The 6,271-nt window shown below is 44.9% G+C and overlaps 1 pseudogene across 1 annotated transcript; it reads left to right on the forward strand.

Annotated features, from left to right (window-relative positions):
* The first annotated feature begins 443 nt into the window (after positions 1 to 443).
* LOC306639807 (glutamine synthetase-like) lies at positions 444 to 3,341 on the forward strand (annotated as a pseudogene). The gene is made up of 2 exons: positions 444 to 451; positions 2,210 to 3,341. The product of its transcript is annotated as a glutamine synthetase-like (transcript).
* The last annotated feature ends 2,930 nt before the right edge of the window (positions 3,342 to 6,271 follow it).

Consider the following 6,271-nt stretch of genomic DNA (forward strand, 5'->3'; position numbering starts at 1 on the left):
CCAAGTGTCTCGAGCAACAAGGAGGAGTCAATGAGAGTAAATTTGGTCCAAAATCAATTGGCTTTTATTTGATGCTGATCACACAATTATTTATAGTTATTCTAACCTTTAGTCACACCAATATCACACATAACTTAATCACTAAATTATTATAAGCCCCGAATAAACAAGACTCACTCCTTACTGAGACCTGTTCCTAAGGGCCACTCCTGTGTGACATGTCTTGAGTCGAAGGGCAGCGACTCCCAGAGGTCATTCAGGAAGACAGCTCAGGAGATCTTGCTGGGGAACCCCCTCTGGCTGGAGTCCTGATCCGCGAGGACGGTTGGAAGGCAAAGGAGGGGGGAGAGGTCACGGCAGGCAGGCCGCACACAGGCAACTCCGTTGTTACTTCCACAGGAACGTCTCGGTCACTGTCAGGATGATGGATGGTCCATCAAGCAATGAGCAAGTCAGTGAGTCCCCTTCAGGCTTGGCGCAACACTAGCGTCATTGGTGTAAAATGGGGTCTGGAGCTAGGCTCATCATGAGTCCTTTTAAATCCTTTTTATCAGACTCTGCCAGCTGGTCTTGGTCCGAGGGAAGTTAGTTATTTTACTTGGGGTCAGTTGCACGTGTCTCCAACTTGGGGGCAACGTCAATCTTATCTTGGGGCAACACCACATCATTACCTCATTACAGCACAGAGCACTCAAGTTGTTTTTTTGCAAGTTACACAGCACAAGTTGTTTTTTGTAAATTACACAGCACAGAGTAAACAAGTTATTTTTTGTAAGTTACACAGCACACAGAATGTCACAAATTTAACTTTGCTCCTTACACCAAGAAATAAATTTTAAAAATGCTAACAGCTTCAAAATGGCAAATTCTCTCTTGCTGCTAGCTGTTTTAGAAATCTTTTGAGTCTATAATCTCAGGACACCCTAATAATCTGGATAATCCCTTCCATAGGTGAGAAAAGAAAAGCAGTCTTGCAACTTGATTTCAAGTTTGTATATATTTATTAAAAAATTTTGGCTAGGGGCCGGGGTTGTGGCTCAGTGGTAGGTAGAGTGCTTGCCTAGCATGTGTGAAGCACTGGGTTTGATTTTTCAGCACTGCATATAGATAAATAACATAAGGCACTGAAAATTTAAATTTTTTAAAAATTTCCTGGTGCTTCTTATGTTCCAGAAAGTATATTTCATACACAAGGGAAAAAACTAGAAAAGTCACAGCTATAGTGGATTTTGCATTCAACAATCAATTTGAGAGTGCACTCAAAATTGGGGATGACAATATCTACCCTATAAGGTTCTGGGATACTGGTGTAGGAGCGCACACCTATGATACCAGTGACTCAGAGGGCTGAGATAGGAGGATTCAAAATTTGAGTCTAGCCTCTGCAATTTAGCAAAGCCCAAAGCAATTTAGCAAGACTCTGCCTCAAAATAAAAAAAAATAAATATTTTGGGGATGTAGTACAGATTTAATAAAATGCCCCTGGGTTCAGTCCCCAGTGCAAAAAAAAAAAAAGTTGTAAAGTGCTTAGTGATTGACACACAGTTTATGTAGTAAGTGCTCAATAAATGATAGGTGTTTTTACTGTGCTTGAATAGAAGCTGAGCCATTGGGGATATAAAAAGCAAATACCACTGGTGTTACTTCCAAATTGAGTTTAGAGGGTGAGACTAGTATCAACAGTAGGGTATCAGCTGGGCATGGTGGCCCACACGGCTTGGGAGGCTGAGGCAAGAGGATCATGAGTTCAAAGCCAGCCTCAGCAACGGCAAGCAACTCAGTAAGACCCTGTCTGTAAATAAAAAATAGAAAATAGGGCTGGGGATGTGGCTCAGTGGTTGAGTGCCCCTGAGTTCAATTTCAAGTACCAAAAAACAAAAACAAAACACAAGGGTTGGGGAGATAGCTCAGTTGGTAGAGTGCTTGCCTTGCAAGCACAAGGCCCTGGGTTCAATCCCCGGCACCACCAAAAAAACACAAAAAACAACCCAGTAGGATATCAATGCTAGGAAGGGGAAGCCTGACACTAAGGCTCAGAGAGGTTTTATCTGTACTGGCTCATTGAGGAATGAAGACAATTTTCTTCTGTGATGCACTATTTATTCCAACTAGTTGAAGTATAGAAGCTGAGAGCAGAGAATGGAAGGAGAGGGTGGCAACCAAAAGGCAGGGCAAACTCCTCTCCTCTCTCCTAACCTTGCTCTCACAGCCCACCACCACTTGTTGCTGCCCAAGTCACCACAGTCACCTCAGCAATTTCCCACGTGAACAGGGGCATCAAGCAGGTCTATACGACCCTGCCTCAGGATGAGCAAGTCCAAGCCATGTCTGTCTGGACTGATGGTCCTGGAGAAGGACTTTGTTGCAAGCCCAGCACCCTGGACTCTGAGCCCAAGAGTGTAGAAGAGTCGCCTGAGTGGAATTTTGATGGCTCTAGTACTTTTCAGCCTGAAGGCTCTGATAGTGACATGTATCTTGTACTTGCTGTTTTGGGACCCCTTCCACAAGAATCCCAACGAGCTGGTGTTCTGTGAAGTTTTCAAATATAACTGAAAGCCTGCAGAGACCAATTTAAGGCACACCTGCAAACAAATAATGGACATGGTGAGTAACCAGCACCCATGGTTTGCAATGGAGCAGGAACACACTCATGGGCATGGATGGTCATCCCTTTGGTTGACTTTCCAATGGCTTTCCTGATCCCCAAGATCCATATTACTGTATTACCGTGTGTGGGAGCCTATGGTGAGGATATGGTGGAGGCTCATTACCAGGTCTGCTTGTATGCTGGAGTCAAGACTACGGGGACAAATGCTGAGGTCTTGCCTGCGTGGAAATTCCAAATAGAACCTTGTGAAGGAATCCACGTGGGAGGTCATCTCTGAGTGGCCCGTTTCATCTTGCATCATGTATGTGAAGACTCTGGAGTGATACTACCTTTGACCCCAAGCCCATTCCTGGGAACTGGAACGGTGCCGGCTGCCACACCAACATTAGTACCAAGGCCACGAGGGAGGAGAATGGTCTGAAGTACATTGAGGAGGCCATCGAGAAACTAAGCAAGCAGACCACATTCGTGTCTATGATCCAAGGGGGTCCTGGACAATACCTGGTGTCTACCTGGATTCCACGAAACCACCACCATCAACAACTTATCTGCTGGCATGGCCAACCGTAGTGCCAGAATCTGCATTCCCGGGACAGTTGGCTAGGAGAGGAAGGGTTACTTTGAAGACTGTCACCCCTCTGCCAACTGCAACCCCTATTCAGTGACAGAAACCCTTATCCACATGTGTCTTCTCAATGAAACCAGTGATGAACTCTTCCAGGACAAAAACTAAGTGGACTAAACATCAGCCATCAAGCCCCTCCTCCTTCCTTTTTTTCTGGGGGCGGGGGTACCAGGGACTGGACTCAGGGGTAATCAACCACTGAGCCACATCTCTAGTCCTACTTTCTATTTTATTTAGAGACAGGGTCTTACTGAGTTGCTTAGCACCTCCCTTTTGCCGAGGCTGATTTTGAACTGGTGATCCTCCTGCCGCAGCCTCCGGAGCCTCTGGGATTCCAGGCATCTCGCCCAGGCGTAAGCCCCTCCTAGTTCTGCATCCCACTTCAACTCTTCACCCTCTCTGTTGTCCTGTTTGTCCCGATTCTAAGAGTGGAACACCAAGGTTTTCTTTTATTCCTCGGGCCCAGTTAGTCTTGCTTTCTTTGTCCAGGACAGAGGTGTTAAGTGCTTAACCTCTTTGCCCAGCCCCTTTTTCCTGTCACTGAAGCTTTTTAACATGACAGTGGGAAGCAGAGCCATGCTCCTTCTCCTCAGGCGTGACTGTCTGATAGGCATGGCTGTGGGATGCAGCGCATTTTGGGGGAGCAGGGGGTAAGTACCTTTCTTCAAGGTCGCTGAAAGAGGAGGCCTGGTGAGGTGAGGTTAGAATATCCCCTCGTGGTGGAAAGCTCTATTTCCTAAGGTATAACCAACTTCCCAGGCAGGGTGGTGCTCAGCGAGGGACATGCCCTGGTCCCCTGCTGCAGAACTTCCCTTGCTTGGGGCCACATACTCTCCTGGAGACACAAAGTTGAGTAAACTGATAGAGAGCCCTATCTTAAAAGAAAAAGTTCTTGGTGCTTGGTCCTTTATTTATAACACAAAGGAGAGTATATTTTTATTAGAGTATAAAGACAAAAAAAAATTATGGGTGTGTGGGTATGTGTTTTTCTAAGGGAGGAAACCATCTCTGTCACTGGGTGCTAAACTTTATTTTGGTTTAGAAATATAGGAGATCCTTTGGAGCAGGGGTGGGGAAGGTACTGGAAATGTTGGTTACTAGGGGCTCTGAGTCTTCATTACTACTTAAGGGTTGCCCTGTCCTGTTCACTCTTCTTCAGGAGGTCGACCCTGGGTAGCTACCAGATGGATGCATGTTCCTGGTGGTCACCTGAGCCCAGGGAAGAGGTTTAAGACACATGTAGTTGTCCACATGGGTTGTGGGGAGCAAGTTGACTGGCCCACATGATCATGTTCCTGACATGGGTTCTTTGTGTTCTTTTCTGGTGAAACCAGCATGTCACTAAAGCAGGCCTTTTGATACATTAAATTTTTAAAAAGCACAACAGAAGTTTAGATTTTAATCAATCTGTAGGGTTCCTAAGTCTAATTTTTCAAAACTGTCTTCTTCAGCTGTCTCCTTTCACTCTTCTCTTGGAGGAGTTGGGGTCAGGGCTGGCGTAAAAATACTTACAATGTTGTATCCTATGGTCTTTTCTCCCAGTGCAGAATATTCCCTTCTTTGTGAAGATTCCTAAGGAGTTATTCCTTTTTTCTTTTATAATAAAGAAACTCCCCCTCCATCCTGCATTTCCCCTACTGTTTTCTGGTTTTTGTGCTGGCCACAAGCAGGCCAGTTGTGGTTTTCTCTTGCCATGAAAACTTCTAATTGCTGTGTACAGTATGAGTTAGGTAACTCCTTGTTGCAAACAAACTGGAACTGCCCAGAACAGCACTTATAAATCAACCCAACATTAAAAAAAAAAAAAAAAAGTACTGAAATTGAGAGAGGTAGATGGGAAGTTTAGTCAGCAGCCATCTCCAGAGAGGACAGAAATCAGGGAATTGATCAAAGGGCCACAATTGTTTTTATGATTCAAGTTGGCCTTTTATTCACTTGACCTGAAAGCTTTCTGCTTATATAAATCAAGTAAGAATTTAGTAGGCTTCCCATCTATTTCACTTCCAGGAACACTGTCATTAATGAGTCGATGCCAAAGAACTACATGAGTCATGATATTCTGATTGTTGCTTTGCCTGTGCTGTTCATTATGGTATTTACACCTTATCTCTGACAGTTGAGTGCCACCATTTAGGCCCTGCCACTCCAAGATTCAATTATTCATTCTGTCTTTAATTTTTCCAAGTGAGGGATTACAGTTCCCCTGTAAGGACTAACCTACAAAGAGCAAACATGGAGCTCCTCAGGGAAGCTGGGGCTCCCCTGGCAAATAAATCTGTCAGTCTTCTGGACCCTACAATATGGTAAGGAAGATTTTGTTTGTTTGTTTAAATGGCACCAGGGACTGAACCCAGGGGTGCTTAATCACTGATCCACATCCCCAGTCCTTTTCTTTCTTTCTTTCTTGTTTTTTAAGATAGGGTCTTACTTAGTTGCTTAGGGTCTCACTAAATTGCTGAGGCTAAACTCAAACTTGCACTCCTCCCAAATCGCTGGAATTACAGGCATGCTGCCACCAAGCCCTGCTGGGGATTGAGCCCAGGGGTGCTTTACCACTGAGCACGCTCTAACCCTTTCTATTTTATTTGAATGGGGTCTTGCTAAGTTTCCCAGGCTGGCCTGAAATTTGCCATCCTTCTGCCTCAGTCTCCTGAGTCACTGGGATTATAAACCTGTAATATCACAGCCAGCCCCAGTCCTTTTTTGAATTTTTATTTTGGGATAGGTTCTCTCACTAATTGCTCTGGTTATCCTTGATCTTGTAATCCTCCTGTCTCAGCATCTGGAGTAAATGTGATTACAGATGTGGACCCTGAAGTTCCACTTCCTTAAACCTTTAAACACCTTCCACTACAGCCAGGGGAGGCTGAAGGGCTGCATCAGGAGGATGGCGAGTTTAAAACCAGCCTCAGCAATTTAGCAAGGCTCTAAGTAACTTGGCAAGACCCTGTCATAAAATAAAACGTTTTGACTCAGTGGTTAAATGTTCCTGGGTTCAATCTCAGGCACCAAAAAAGAGTAAGAGGGGGCTGGGATGT

Source organism: Sciurus vulgaris (genome assembly GCF_902686455.1).
Source record: "Sciurus vulgaris genome assembly, chromosome: 11".
Classification (NCBI taxonomy): domain Eukaryota; kingdom Metazoa; phylum Chordata; class Mammalia; order Rodentia; family Sciuridae; genus Sciurus; species Sciurus vulgaris.